We start from the raw sequence: 15,606 nt of genomic DNA, 5'->3' as shown, positions 1-15,606 counted from the left end.
GTAGACGAATTTTCCTAAGCTCAATGATTATTTTGTCATTTTAACTTCTTAGTATATCTGTTAGGTGTTCATCGTCCGTCCTAAAGTTGATTTTATTGTATTTAATATTTTAATCATGATTATTTCGTTCCTCCAAGTATAGATTACAATTGAGAAGTTATTTTTCGTTCTCAATTTTCTAGTTGTCACAAACTGGGCAAATTTAGTCTTCAGCTATAAAGTTATTATATCTACCCCCTTTCCATTTGAAGGGTATGAGCCTTTATTCCGAGTTTCGCCTTAGCGCAGCACTATGTTTAGATTTTTTATTGTGGTGAGATATTTTTTATATGCAAATTCTGTTTTAATTTTCTGTAGGTTCGTAACTTGTTTTTATGATGTGTACTTTTATTTGCATCATGTAATGTTTCTGTGCTATGAATTTCTAAAGGATTGTTCGAATTACCTGTCAATGTTTCAATGATTTTCTTTTTTTGTCATCCTGAGATTTATGTGTATTCCAAAATATTTTTTTTTCCATAGTCAAATTGTCTAAAATCTGATTCATGTCTTTTACAAGGATATTTTCTCAACTCTAGCAGGCTTGCCAAATTTCTTGGTTTGCTATTTACTTTGATTCATGTCTTTTACCCAGTTGTCTTTTCCCTTTTCGTCAATATGTATTCCAAGTTTGTGAGCTTCGTGAACTAGCGAGTTTGAGTTAGAATTATTTATTTTGATCCAATATTTCAATCTAGTTGCTATGGGGGAGGATATTTTCCCAACTCTAGCAGGCTAGCGAAATTTCTTGCTTTGCTATTTAATTTTAGAAGGTATTTGCAGTAATATATTTTCATTTTTTTTTCCATTGGTCTTTTGATTGGAAAAACAAAACAAAAACAAAATGTATACTTTCTATATACTCAATTTCAATTACTCAGTTTTTAATCTACTCTTTTTGATTATTTACTCATTAGTAGATTTCCCCTTCTTTGTGTAATAAACTCCGTTAGTTTTCAAAATGAAGTGTATTTATTAGAGTGTGCGTGTGTGTGTGTGTGTGTGTGTGTGTGTGTGAGAGCGCCCTCTACGATACATTCTGAAAATCTTTCGTCCACGCCTGTCCAATTAAAAATAATTAAAACATCCAGTTAAAAAAAAAAATTGATGGTAATTTATGCACGCCTGTCCAATTAAAAAATAATTAAAACATCCAATTAAAAAATAATAAAAAAAAAAATTGATGGTAATTTATGCAAATGTATTCACGATGACCTCGACACGACCTCGTATTCACATCAATTTTATGTATGCAAATGTATTCACAATATCCCATTGTGATGTCATCCTCATTCAAATGAACCCCTTTACGGCCATGGTCCTCATTTATGCTAATTTATGCACGAAATCCTATTGTGACGTCATCATTTATGCTAATCTATGCTTCCAAGTATGACGTCATCGCATCCCAATATGAACAGCGCCCTCATGGTTGTATCGAGGTGGAAGCATAGATTAGCATAAATGATGACGTCACAATAGGATTTCGTGCATAAATTAGCATAAATGGATGTAAAGGTTCATTTGAATGAGGATGACGTCACAATGGGATATTGTGAATACATTTGCATACATAAAATTGATGTGAATACGAGGTCGTGTCGAGGTCATCGTGAATACATTTGCATAAATTACCATCATTTTTTTTTTTTTATTATTTTTTAATTGGATGTTTTAATTATTTTTTAATTGGACAGGCGTGCATAAATTACCATCAATTTTTTTTTTTAACTGGATGTTTTAATTATTTTTAATTGGACAGGCGTGGACGAAAGATTTTCAGAATGTATCGTAGAGGGCGCTCACACATACACACACACACACACACACGCACACTCTAATAAATACACTTCATTTTGAAAACTAACGGAGTTTATTACACAAAGAAGGGGAAATCTACTAATGAGTAAATAATCAAAAAGAATAGATTAAAAACTGAGTAATTGAAATTGAGTATATAGAAAGTATACATTTTGTTTTTGTTTTGTTTTTCCAATCAAAAGACCAATGGCAAAAAAAAATGAAAATATATTACTGCAAATACCTTCTAAAATTAAATAGCAAAGCAAGAAATTTCGCTAGCCTGCTAGAGTTGGGAAAATATCCTCCCCCATAGCAACTAGATTGAAATATTGGATCAAAATAAATAATTCTAACTCAAACTCGCTAGTTCACGAAGCTTACAAACTTGGAATACATATTGACGAAAAGGGAAAAGACAACTGGGTAAAAGACATGAATCAAAGTAAATAGCAAACCAAGAAATTTGGCAAGCCTGCTAGAGTTGAGAAAATATCCTTGTAAAAGACATGAATCAGATTTTAGACAATTTGACTATGGAAAAAAAAATATTTTGGAATACACATAAATCTCAGGATGACAAAAAAAGAAAATCATTGAAACATTGACAGGTAATTCGAACAATCCTTTAGAAATTCATAGCACAGAAACATTACATGATGCAAATAAAAGTACACATCATAAAAACAAGTTACGAACCTACAGAAAATTAAAACAGAATTTGCATATAAAAAATATCTCACCACAATAAAAAATCTAAAACATAGTGCTGCGCTAAGGCGAAACTCTAAATAAAGGCTCATACCCTTCAAATGGAAAGGGGGTAGATATAATAACTTTATAGCTGAAGACTAAATTTGCCCAGTTTGTGACAACTAGAAAATTGAGAACGAAAAATAACTTCTCAATTGTAATCTATACTTGGAGGAACGAAATAATCATGATTAAAATATTAAATACAATAAAATCAACTTTAGGACGGACGATGAACACCTAACAGATATACTAAGAAGTTAAAATGACAAAATAATCATTGAGCTTAGGAAAATTCGTCTACATCTGTTTCAGGTTACGACAAGAAAAAAACTAAAATACCAGATGCCTAAACCAACCACAAAATAATTTTGTTTTTCTTTACATTCAAATGTTTGTGATTTTATTATTGTTACACATTGCTTATTTTTGTTACTTTATTGTATATAATCTTATAGCTGAAGACTGAATTTGCTCAGTTTGTGACAACTAGAAAATTGAGAACGAAAAAAAATATCTTCTCATTTGTAATCTATACAATAAGAAACAAAAAAAATCATGATTAAAATATTAAATACAATAAAATCAACTTTAGGACAGATGATGAACACCTAACAGGTATACTAAAAAGTTAAAATGACAAAACAATCATTGAGCTAGGAACATTCGTCCACATCTGATTCAGGGCACGATAAGAAAAAAAAATCCTAAAATGCCAAATGCCTAAACCAAACACCAAATATATTTTTATTTTATTTTTTTGCTTTACATTCACTTGTTTGTGATTTTATTATTGTTACACTTTGCTGGTTTTTTGTTACTTCGTTGTATTTCCAACCAAGATCCCACGCATGAATACGATTTCAATTTTAATTGTTATTGTGCAAATTAGATGGTTGGATATTGACATCATGGTCAGTTTACCACCTCAGTTATCACATCGTGCTTTGTAAATATTTGAAAAGCTCAGTGGTCACAGATAGCGTTGCAACACACGCACACACTCTTTCGAAGGGGGAACTAGCCATGTTGTGTACGGCCGCAGTGAGTTGAATTGAAAAGCCCACTTCAAGTTGTGTACGTAGAGTAATAGATTATTATACATTATATTAGACATAATCATAATCGCAATCAAGAAGCAGATCTTTCCTCACCGATAAAATAGCTACTTATTGCTGACCCGTGTTTACCATGTTGTTAGGACAATTTGATTCATGGCATTATTCAGGAGTTATGGAACGCGATCAGACCCCATTACAACAATATCACGCGTCGTGCGTTACTTCAATAATAACACCCAGCTGATTTGAAGACTATATAGTTGTGTCTTCAATTATTATTTCAAAGGCGAATATCTTTCACGTATACACTTATAAACATTACAAACGGTAACATCGGTGTAAAAGTATTTATTTCGAGAGCAAGTCAACACTGTTCATAATGAAAGAATCGACAAAAATGGCAAAATAAAAGAAATATCTAATCATTCGAACTACAACGTGCATACATACATACAGTATTTTGAGGATCGTCGATTGATATTACGCCATATTGCAAGTGATACTATTATGAATGAAAGTGTTGACGAAATGTAATGTGCACGCACGCATTCCTCGTCCACCGGTGCCCCAGTCACGTCAAACAGTCGATTTACGAGAGTGTAAACAATGCGGTCAGGATATTATACATGTAATTGTATAGTGGAATCTGTCTAATGGATAAGCGAGTGCACTCTGTACATCTTGGGAATAATCAAAACTTAGCGCATTTTATTTAACATGAATTAGCATACAACGTGTATGGTATGCGTACGTGCTTACCGTCAAAGAACGAACTACGCAACATCTCTATAATATTAAACAATGTCATCCATTCTCTCCAGTATAACTAATTATTTTAAATTGTTGGTGTCCCACTTTTCGACAGTCACCCTTTATGAAATCGTTGATGACCGACATGTCGTCACATCAGTTTAACGTGGAAATACACTCTTGGTCAATCCCAAGTAAAACAGCTTTTGATTGAGGGATCAAATAAGCAGTAAGTTTTGGAGTGAAAACAAGAAGTACATGTATATCGCAAAAATCCGTTTATCTGTGTGTACGAATTATTCAGAACGTGGTCAATCGAATCATGAATGATGGGCGGGGTAATGATTGGTAAAAACATAATCGAGTATAATTTATAAGCGGAGTCTGAATTTGTCAATGGTATACGTATAGTATATTATATGTACAGTGATTCAGTAGTTTGATGGTAAAAAAAATAGTAAATTTAATATTAAAATATGTATAATTTCGAAATTTGGATAATATGGAGATGTCTAGTAATGCTGTTCTGATTTTTTTTTGGGTGAGACACAAATTCAATGGACTGATCATTATTAATTAATTAATGCATGAATATCTACTCAATGATTTTCAAATCGGAAAACCAATTCATTCATAAAAATGTGTTCTATCGACAGTTTCCAATCGTAAAGTAATTAACAGATATACTAAAATTATGTCCTTCATCTTGTGGGTAGAAATGTCGTGTTCATGTCCACATGTTCTTGCAAGGAGCGTAGTTTAAGTATTATGTCAGGATTGTTCTTGTTAGAATTTGAGTCCACGAATTCATCAATCGGTTGTTTTGCTGAGGCGTACAGTCTCTGAGTCGATGTCTCGATGATGATCGGCTAGATGTCCCGTTTCAAAGTATTCAATTTGGCGAGCTAGTAACTTCCATTGTTTCTCTGTAGCGAAGCCTGTTACCTCAATGGTTAATTTTTTTCGTCGTTGATCGTTGATCGTGGAAATTCGAATCTGGCGGTGAGGTTAGTTGAGTGATTTCTTTTGCCAGGTTGTGAAGGATGTCATCGTAATTTGTGAAGAATCATAGTGCTTCATTTAATTTGGTTTCGAGCCATTGGAAGAGAAATTCGTTTTTTGAAGCATCCGCTATGGCTTTCAGTGTTTCGAGACTGGTTCTGTCGTTTAAATGGGTCAACACTAAAAAAGCGAAATATTGAATATGGTTGTATTTAATACATTCTGTTGCGCATTCAAGCGGGGTCTGCCCCTTGTCATTTGACCATTCAAATGTAACGTTCGTTCTTGCCTCTTCTAGAATTTCGAAATTGTGGATATTCGAAATCATGTTTAAAAAAACGACGAATGATAGTTTGCTGAGTACTGCCATTTCATTAGTGAAGAGAATGAACTGAATAGTCTTGATTTTCAGTCGGTTTTCCAGTCGTTGTAAAATAAACCTTCAAAAATGATACAAAAACGATCAGAGTAACTGAATGGTGTCAGGTCAGGAATCTTTAGCGCGTATGTGAAGACACTATATAACTACGCAAGACGGTACTGTGATGAGAAAAGTGATGAGAAGGAAGCGCTAATCCAAATTAACGCTAATCCAAATTAACGCTACTGTAATGAGTAAATCAATTGTAGCACTTGGATGGTAGCTGTGGAATGCCATTACACTCTGTGGGGGTGTGCCTTTTCAGAAAAGTGAATTGGTGATGGACAAGAACCATACTGATTCACGTTGACCGAATCAAGTTGACCCCGTGTTTCCAGTCCTGTTATCATTATCCCATACACGCAGGTATAGGGGTAATGCTTTCAACTTGAAACCCTATCCCTCAGGCTGTTTGCGAGTGTTCATGTTTTAGATAACATAAATATACAAATACACCAACATCTGTTGTTTATCATCTACGTGGGAGGTCTATTTCACATTAGGAACACTTATGACGAACGATTTATAAATAATCCTATGCGCTCACACTTAATCTTGTGATTGAGTTCAAACTGGCATTCACGGACAGTGCTTCGGAATAATACACATCGCTCGTATCAAACACCGTTGATATTCGCGGGTGGAACGCATTGGGCCACTTTCTGTCTGAAATACCTTACCACGAAGACTATTTTGACTCGTACGGTAGTCATGTCACAGAATTTAAGAGATTTCTCGTACGTGGATCTACAATCATCAAATACTTTGATTTCAAGCAATGTGTAGCCAATACGTCGTGTATGACTCGTTGTGTAGATATCCATGAGATGACCTTTCACAGAAGGTCAAACTTGGTCTACCGCCTTTGAATCTTCGGCAAGAAGGCGAGGACATATCTTCTTCGCCAAGGGAAAAACGAAAATCGCTACGTTACACCGTAAACTCATTCCGTGTGATGATTATGTATGTCAAAAGTTATTCTGTGAAACGATCAGGTAATTATATATTTTAACTCATCGTAGCGTAGTCCACCATTTTTGAAAAAAACAAACTGTACGTCGATCAACCGATTTTGCATACTTTGCATTTTAGCGGGGTTTATTACCGCAGTTTTACGGGGTGACTATTGGTTTTTAATATTATTCTCTCTCTCTCTTTTTTCTTCTACGACAGATGAGCGATTCTGATTGGAGCGATGGAATAAAAAAAAATGTACAGACTGCTTGACTCATTGAAAGGATGTAAGAAATGTAAAAATGAACATGTATATATAGAATGAATTATTATTTATTGTTCACTGTTTACTATTATTGACGTTTCCTTTTTCTGTGTTTTTAATCGAATCTGTAAAACGATCAGGTAAATATATATTTTAACTCATAGTAGCATAGTCCGCCATTTTTTGAAAACCAAACTGTACTGATTTTGCATACTTTGCATTTTAGTGGCTTTATGACCGCAGTTTTACGGGGTGACTATTGGTTTTTAATATTATTCTCTCTCTCTCTTTTTTTCTTTTATGACAGATGAGCGATTCTGATTAGAGGGATGGAATAAGAAAAAAAAAGTGTACAGGCTGTTTGACTCATTGAAAGGATGTAAGAAATGTAAAAATGAACATGTATATATAGAATGAATTATTATTTATTGTTCACTGTTTACTATTATTGACGTTTCTCTTTTCTCTGTTTTTAATCGAATCGTTTATGTACTCGTATTTTTTCGTGTCGTTAAAAATAATTTACTCAAACAAAACAAAGCAAATATGAGGTAAGAAAATATAAACAATGAACAACATATGTATATATAGAATGAATTATTTTTATTGTTCACTGTTTACTGTATAATTATTGACTTTTCACTCTTCCGTGTATTTAATCGAATCGTTTATGTACTCGTATTTCTCGTGACGTGAAAAATGAATTTAACCATGCCGCACATTTACATGTATGTACGTATTTTTCGAGGTGTTAAGAAATATTTAATCACACTATACATTTACGCGCTATGCAACTATTTTCCTTACTCACATCGTATGTTTTTTTCGTGGCATTAAAAAAAAAAATCAACCACGCCATGAATGTATACTCCATGTCAATATTTCATTCTCGTTTACCTCTTGTGTGCAATAAACTCCGTTAGTTTTCAAAATGCCTTGGATTTATTAGCGTATGTGTGTGAGCGCCCTCTACGATACATTCTGAAAAATCTTTCGTGACGTCCACGCTCGTCCAATTAAAAAATAATTAAAACATCCAATTAAAAAAATAATTGAAAAAAATATAAACAATGAACAACATATGTATATATAGAATGAATTATTTTTATTGTTCACTGTTTACTGTATAATTATTGACTTTTCACTCTTCCGTGTATTTAATCGAATCGTTTATGTACTCGTATTTCTCTTGACGTGAAAAATGAATTTAACCACGCCGCACATTTACATGTATGTACGTAATTTTCGAGGTGTTAAGAAATATTTAATCACACTATACATTTACGCGCTATGCAACTATTTTCCTTACTCACATCGTATGTTTTTTTTTTCGTGGTGTTAAAAAACAAAACAAAAACTCAACCACGTCATGAATGTATACTCCATGTCAATATTTCATTCTTGTTTACTTCTTTTGTGCAATAAACTTCGTTAGTTTTCAAAATGCCGTGGATTTATTAGCGCGCGTGTGTGTGTAAGCGCCCTCTACGATACATTCTGAAAAATCTTTCGTGACGTCCATGCTCGTTCAATTAAAAATAATTAAAAATAAAAAAAAAATCCAATTAAAAAAAAATAATTAAAAAAAAAATGATGGTAATTTATGCAAATGTATTCACGATGACCTCGACACGACCTCGTATTCACATCAATTTTATGTATGCAAATGTATTCACAATATCCCATTGTGATGTCATCCTCATTCAAATGAACCCCTTTACGGCCATGGTCCTCATTTATGCTAATTTATGCACGAATTCCCATTGTGACGTCATTATTTATGCTCATCTATGCATTATTTATGCTAAAGCTGGACTATAGGGTCGACCAGCTGGTGTTCTTGTGCAATCTTGCAGAAAACTAAATCGTAGTCTTAAGTACATCTTCATCCTGTGCCATCTAATTTTTTTACGAATTCCTATTTACCTGGATAATTGAATAAGTCGTTGGGTTCTGCACATCCCCATATTTGCGAATTTGCACCTGCTAAATTTATTCTTGAAATAGTTGCATGTTTGGCTGTGACAGGTGTAGCAGTTCAATTTTTGCAGAACACACAATTATTGCGTTTTTTTTTTATAGTGCCACAAGGTGTTTTATATGTCTAGATCCTAAAATTCCTGTATAATTTACTGACTCATCTGATCCAGCACATCAATGTTATCTCTTTAATTTCGCAAATTCTTATCCGCTAACAGTATTTATTAAGTGCAGCTGGTGTTCTTGTGCAATCTTGCAGAAAACTAAATCGTAGCAGCCAATACGACCCCGACGGGACTCGAACCCGCAATCTTCTGATTCGAAGTCAGACGCCTTATCCATTAGGCCACGGGGTCTTAAGTACATCTTTATCCTGTGCCATCTAATTTTTTTTACGAATTCCTATTTACCTGAATAATTGAATATGTCGTTGAGTTCTGCACATCCCCATATTTGCGAATTAGCACCTGGTGAATTTATTCTTGAAATAGTTGCATGTTTAGCTGCGACAGGTGTAGCAGTTCAATTTTGCAGAACACACAATTATTGCGTCGCTATACGACCACGATGTGACTCGGACCGCAATTATGTGATTCGATGTCACATGCCTTATTCGTTGGTATTTTATGTAATAGTATTTTGCGGTTTTTTTTATAGTGCCACAAGGTGTTTTATGTCTAGATCCTAAAATTCCTGTCTAATTGACTGACTCATCTGATCCAGCACATCAATGTTATCTCTTTAATTTCGCAAATTATTATCCGCTAACAGTATTCACGACGTATTTTTTTATTGAGTGCAGCTGGTGTTCTTGTGCAATCTTGCAGAAAACTAAATCGTAGCAGCCCATACGACCGCGACGGGACTCGAACCCGCAATCTTCTGATTCGAAGTCAGACGCCTTATCCATTAGGCCACGGAGTCTTAAGTACATCTTCATCCTGTGCCATCTAATTTTTTTACGAATTCCTATTTACCTGGATAATTGAATAAGTCGTTGGGTTCTGCACATCCCCATATTTGCGAATTTGCACCTGCTAAATTTATTCTTGAAATAGTTGCATGTTTGGCTGTGACAGGTGTAGCAGTTCAATTTTGCAGAACACACAATTATTGCATCGCCATATGACCACAATGTCACTCGGACCGCAATTATGTGATTCGATGTCACATGCCTTATTCGTTGGTATTTTATGTAATAGTATTTTGCGTTTTTTTTTTATAGTGCCACAAGGTGTTTTATATGTCTAGATCCTAAAATTCCTGTATAATTTACTGACTCATCTGATCCAGCACATCAATGTTATCTCTTTAATTTCGCAAATTCTTATCCGCTAACAGTATTTATTAAGTGCAGCTGGTGTTCTTGTGCAATCTTGCAGAAAACTTAATCGTAGCAGCCAATACGACCCCGACGGGACTCAAACCCGCAATCTTCTGATTCGAAGTCAGACGCCTTATCCATTAGGCCACGGAGTCTTAAGTACATCTTCATCCTGTGCCATCTAATTTTTTTTACGAATTCCTATTTACCTGAATAATTGAATATGTCGTTGAGTTCTGCACATCCCCATATTTGCGAATTAGCACCTGGTGAATTTATTCTTGAAATAGTTGCATGTTTGGCTGTGACAGGTGTAGCAGTTCAATTTTGCAGAACACACAATTATTGCATCGCCATATGACCACAATGTCACTCGGACCGCAATTATGTGATTCGATGTCACATGCCTTATTCGTTGGTATTTTATGTAATAGTATTTTGCGTTTTTTTTTTATAGTGCCACAAGGTGTTTTATATGTCTAGATCCTAAAATTCCTGTATAATTTACTGACTCATCTGATCCAGCACATCAATGTTATCTCTTTAATTTCGCAAATTCTTATCCGCTAACAGTATTTATTAAGTGCAGCTGGTGTTCTTGTGCAATCTTGCAGAAAACTAAATCGTAGCAGCCAATACGACCCCGACGGGACTCGAACCCGCAATCTTCTGATTCGAAGTCAGACGCCTTATCCATTAGGCCACGGAGTCTTAAGTACATCTTCATCCTGTGCCATCTAATTTTTTTTACGAATTCCTATTTACCTGAATAATTGAATATGTCGTTGAGTTCTGCACATCCCCATATTTGCGAATTAGCACCTGGTGAATTTATTCTTCAAATAGTTGCATGTTTAGCTGTGACAGGTGTAGCAGTTCAATTTTGCAGAACACACAATTATTGCGTCGCTATACAACCACGATGTGACTCGGACCGCAATTATGTGATTCGATGTCACATGCCTTATTCATTGGTATTTTATGTAATAGTGATTTGCGTTTTTTTATAGTGCCACAAGGTGTTTTATGTCTAGATCCTAAAATTCCTGTCTAATTGACTGACTCATCTGATCCAGCACATCAATGTTATCTCTTTAATTTCGCAAATTATTATCCGCTAACAGTATTCACGACGTATTTTTTTATTGAGTGCAGCTGGTGTTCTTGTGCAATCTTGCAGAAAACTAAATCGTAGCAGGCCCATACGACCCTGACGGGACTCGAACCCGAAATCTTCTGATTCGAAGTCAGACGCCTTATCCATTAGGCCACGGAGTCTTAAGTACATCTTCATCCTGTGCCATCTAATTTTTTTACGAATTCCTATTTACCTGGATAATTGAATAAGTCATTGGGTTCTGCACATCCCCATATTTGCGAATTTGCACCTGCTAAATTTATTCTTGAAATAGTTGCATGTTTGGCTGTGACAGGTGTAGCAGTTCAATTTTGCAGAACACACAATTATTGCATCGCCATATGACCACAATGTCACTCGGACCGCAATTATGTGATTCAATGTCACATGCCTTATTCGTTGGTATTTTATGTAATAGTATTTTGCGTTTTTTTTTATAGTGCCACAAGGTGTTTTATATGTCTAGATCCTAAAATTCCTGTATAATTTACTGACTCATCTGATCCAGCACATCAATGTTATCTCTTTAATTTCGCAAATTCTTATCAGCTAACAGTATTTATTAAGTGCAGCTGGTGTTCTTGTGCAATCTTGCAGAAAACTAAATCGTAGCAGCCAATACGACCCCGACGGGACTCGAACCCGCAATCTTCTGATTCGAAGTCAGACGCCTTATCCATTAGGCCACGGAGTCTTAAGTACATCTTCATCCTGTGCCATCTAATTTTTTTTACGAATTCCCATTTACCTGAATAATTGAATATGTCGTTGAGTTCTGCACATCCCCATATTTGCGAATTAGCACCTGGTGAATTTATTCTTGAAATAGTTGCATGTTTAGCTGTGACAGGTGTAGCAGTTCAATTTTGCAGAACACACAATTATTGCGTCGCTATACGACCACGATGTGACTCGGACCGCAATTATGTGATTCGATGTCACATGCCTTATTCATTGGTATTTTATGTAATAGTAATTTGCGTTTTTTTATAGTGCCACAAGGTGTTTTATGTCTAGATCCTAAAATTCCTGTCTAATTGACTGACTCATCTGATCCAGCACATCAATGTTATCTCTTTAATTTCGCAAATTCTTATCCGCTAACAGTATTTATTAAGTGCAGCTGATGTTCTTGTGCAATCTTGCAGAAAACTAAATCGTAGCAGCCAATACGACCCCGACGGGACTTGAACCCGCAATCTTCTGATTCGAAGTCAGACGCCTTATCCATTAGGCCACGGGGTCTTAAGTACATCTTCATCCTGTGCCATCTAATTTTTTTTACGAATTCCTATTTACCTGGATAATTGAATAAGTCGTTGGGTTCTGCACATCCCCATATTTGCGAATTTGCACCTGGTAAATTTATTTTTGAAATAGTTGCATGTTTGGCTGTGACAGGTGTAGCAGTTCAATTTTGCAGAACACACAATTATTGCATCGCCATACGACCACAATGTGACTCGGACCGCAATTATGTGATTCGATGTCACATGCCTTATTCGTTGGTATTTTATGTAATAGTGTTTTGCGTTTTTTTTATAGTGCCACAAGGTGTTTTATGTCTAGATCCTAAAATTCCTGTCTAATTGACTGACTCATCTGATCCAGCACATCAATGTTATCTTTTTAATTTCGCAAATTCTTATCCACTAACAGTATTCACGACGTATTTTTTTATTGAGTGCAGCTGGTGTTCTTGTGCAATCTTGCAGAAAACTAAATCGTAGCAGCCCATACGACCCCGACGGGACTCAAACCCGCAATCTTCTGATTCGAAGTCAGACGCCTTATCCATTAGGCCACGGAGTCTTAAGTACATCTTCATTCTGTGCCATCTAATTTTTTTACGAATTCCTATTTACCTGGATAATTGAATAAGTCGTTGGGTTCTGTACATCCCCATATTTGCGAATTAGCACCTGGTAAATTTATTCTTGAAATAGTTGCATGTTTGGCTGTGACAGGTGTAGCAGTTCAATTTTGCAGAACACACAATTATTGCGCCGCCATACGACCACGATGTGACTCGGACCGCAATTATGTGATTCGATGTCACATGCCTTATTCATTGGTATTTTATGTAATAGTGTTTTGCGTTTTTTTATAGTGCCACAAGGTGTTTTATGTCTAGATCCTAAAATGCCTGTCTAATTGACTGAGTCATCTGATCCAGCACATCAATGTTATCTCTTTAATTTCGCGAATTCTTATCCGCTAACAGTATTCACGACTTTTTTTTTATTGAGTGCAGCTGGTGTTCTTGTGCAATCTTGCAGAAAACTAAATCGTAGCAGCCCATACGACCCCGACGAGACTCGAACCCGCAATCTTCTGATTCGAAGTCAGACGCCTTATCCATTAGACCACGGAGTCTTAAGTACATCTTCATCCTGTGCCATCTAATTTTTTTACGAATTCCTATTTACCTGGATAATTGAATAAGTCGTTGGGTTCTGCACATGCCGCATGCCTTATTCATCCTTATTTTATGTAATAGTATTTTTATATAATAAGTCGTTTAGTTCTACACATCCCCATATTTGCGAGTTAGCACTTGCTAAATTTATTCTTGAAATAGTTGCATGTTTGGCTGTGACAGGTATAGTAGTTCAATTTTGCAGAACACACAATTATTGCATCGGCATACGACCACGATGTGACTCGGACTGCAATTATGTGATTCGATGTCACATGCCTTATTCATTGGTATTTTATGTAATAGTATTTTGCGTTTTTTTTTTAAAGTGCCACCAGGTATTTTATGTCTAGATCCTAAAATTCCTGTTTATCTTTTGAATTCATTCATAAAGATCTTCTCTTTATGTTGCCACTCTAACACAATAAGACATGGTTTGTTACTTCCACATTCGAGGCAAGGATTTGTTCCACCCCTATTGCCAAGCCTAGTTAGGTGAATTTCAATTTCATAGAACTGTATATGTTTAACAAATTAAAATAATCAGTAAATAATGATTTAATACGAGTAGGTTCTAATTGAGTATGCGACTGCAGCAAGGATTTTGGTGGCCGCAGTGGGAAGACTTCACCAATGGGATTCGCAATCACAATCACAATCTTGTAGACCACCACACAGTCATTCCCATGGCAATGAGAGCAAACTCACGTACTTTTTTTATCAATAGAAGGTATATAGTAGTTGTAAAGCTGAGGTGACTATATGGATCAGATTGACCGGACTGGGACATAAAGCGCTCGTTTCTATTTTTGGACCAAGCCGTCTGTGCAGCTTGGAGCTTCTCTACAGTTAAATCATGGTGCTTGCACTCTGAATCATTGTTGGAATCTTTCAACTTCGAGAAGATCGAGGTAGTTTTACCCACTTAAAGCCAGAGCATTTACGAGGGCACCACTGATAAGTAATGCCACAAAGACTATCGTTTCATAATAGGTGGTAGGATCTCCTATTTAATTAGCATATCCTTCATGTCCGTGGCCAGCCAGTGGGTGGTGTTAATGACAACAATATGTGTGTAACAGGGCTTAAGCAAGCTTTTGGGGAAGCACCTTCAATGAAAAAATGCAAAGCCACAATAGTCTATGGTGAACCCAGCCACAGTGACGCCATACTATTGACGTATTGACGGGCATATTCCATCATAAGTAGACATAATCACTATGTATAAATAGTTATTTAATTCAAAATATTTAACAGGCAGTGTTTTTTAAAAATGTGTAACACGGTCAGCATAGAGGTACTAACCAATCAAACTTTGTGACTAATTAATTCGCCAATTGTGGGGCACAGGCGAATCATATAGCAAATGATCTGGAGAATATTTTTCGGTAGTCAAATAGAATCAGAGATGACAGGCGGAGGCAGCTGGGCTAAAATTGCAGTTATATTGCACTCAAATCAAGTTATTCTTCTATTGAAATATGATTTGTGGCATCTATTGTATTTCTCCACATTTGTGACATTCGAATTTTGGAATCTCCTATAAGCGTGAAAAACAGATCAAAATCATCTGGACTACAATCAGGAAGTTTTTGTGTCAAATCGTCTACTAGATAGGGCATAACACGAAATAGGTCACATCTAGGGTAATCACATGTCCCAATCATTTCTTGGAAATGTAAGATAACACCTGGCTTGTC

At 35.6% G+C, this 15,606-nt stretch overlaps 9 non-coding genes across 9 annotated transcripts; all 9 read right to left on the bottom strand.

Annotated features, from left to right (window-relative positions):
• Positions 1 to 9,308: 9,308 nt before the first annotated feature.
• TRNAR-UCG (transfer RNA arginine (anticodon UCG)) lies at positions 9,309 to 9,381 on the bottom strand. Its single transcript has one exon. It is a non-coding gene; the product is annotated as a tRNA-Arg (tRNA).
• Positions 9,382 to 9,876: 495 nt separating this feature from the next.
• On the bottom strand, positions 9,877 to 9,949 carry TRNAR-UCG (transfer RNA arginine (anticodon UCG)). The gene has a single exon. It is a non-coding gene; the product is annotated as a tRNA-Arg (tRNA).
• A 482-nt stretch (positions 9,950 to 10,431) lies between these two features.
• On the bottom strand, positions 10,432 to 10,504 carry TRNAR-UCG (transfer RNA arginine (anticodon UCG)). The gene has a single exon. It is a non-coding gene; the product is annotated as a tRNA-Arg (tRNA).
• A 483-nt stretch (positions 10,505 to 10,987) lies between these two features.
• On the bottom strand, positions 10,988 to 11,060 carry TRNAR-UCG (transfer RNA arginine (anticodon UCG)). The gene has a single exon. It is a non-coding gene; the product is annotated as a tRNA-Arg (tRNA).
• Positions 11,061 to 11,554: 494 nt separating this feature from the next.
• On the bottom strand, positions 11,555 to 11,627 carry TRNAR-UCG (transfer RNA arginine (anticodon UCG)). The gene has a single exon. It is a non-coding gene; the product is annotated as a tRNA-Arg (tRNA).
• Positions 11,628 to 12,108: 481 nt separating this feature from the next.
• Positions 12,109 to 12,181, bottom strand: TRNAR-UCG (transfer RNA arginine (anticodon UCG)). The gene has a single exon. It is a non-coding gene; the product is annotated as a tRNA-Arg (tRNA).
• Positions 12,182 to 12,659: 478 nt separating this feature from the next.
• Positions 12,660 to 12,732, bottom strand: TRNAR-UCG (transfer RNA arginine (anticodon UCG)). Its single transcript has one exon. It is a non-coding gene; the product is annotated as a tRNA-Arg (tRNA).
• Positions 12,733 to 13,226: 494 nt separating this feature from the next.
• TRNAR-UCG (transfer RNA arginine (anticodon UCG)) lies at positions 13,227 to 13,299 on the bottom strand. Its single transcript has one exon. It is a non-coding gene; the product is annotated as a tRNA-Arg (tRNA).
• A 491-nt stretch (positions 13,300 to 13,790) lies between these two features.
• Positions 13,791 to 13,863, bottom strand: TRNAR-UCG (transfer RNA arginine (anticodon UCG)). The gene has a single exon. It is a non-coding gene; the product is annotated as a tRNA-Arg (tRNA).
• Positions 13,864 to 15,606: the final 1,743 nt, after the last annotated feature.

Source organism: Saccoglossus kowalevskii, chromosome 2 (assembly GCF_978046115.1).
Source record: "Saccoglossus kowalevskii chromosome 2, keSacKowa6.1, whole genome shotgun sequence".
NCBI classification, from domain to species: Eukaryota; Metazoa; Hemichordata; class Enteropneusta; family Harrimaniidae; genus Saccoglossus; species Saccoglossus kowalevskii.
The sequence above is the reverse complement of the archived record's forward strand: the minus strand, read 5'-3'. Positions and strand labels throughout refer to the sequence as shown.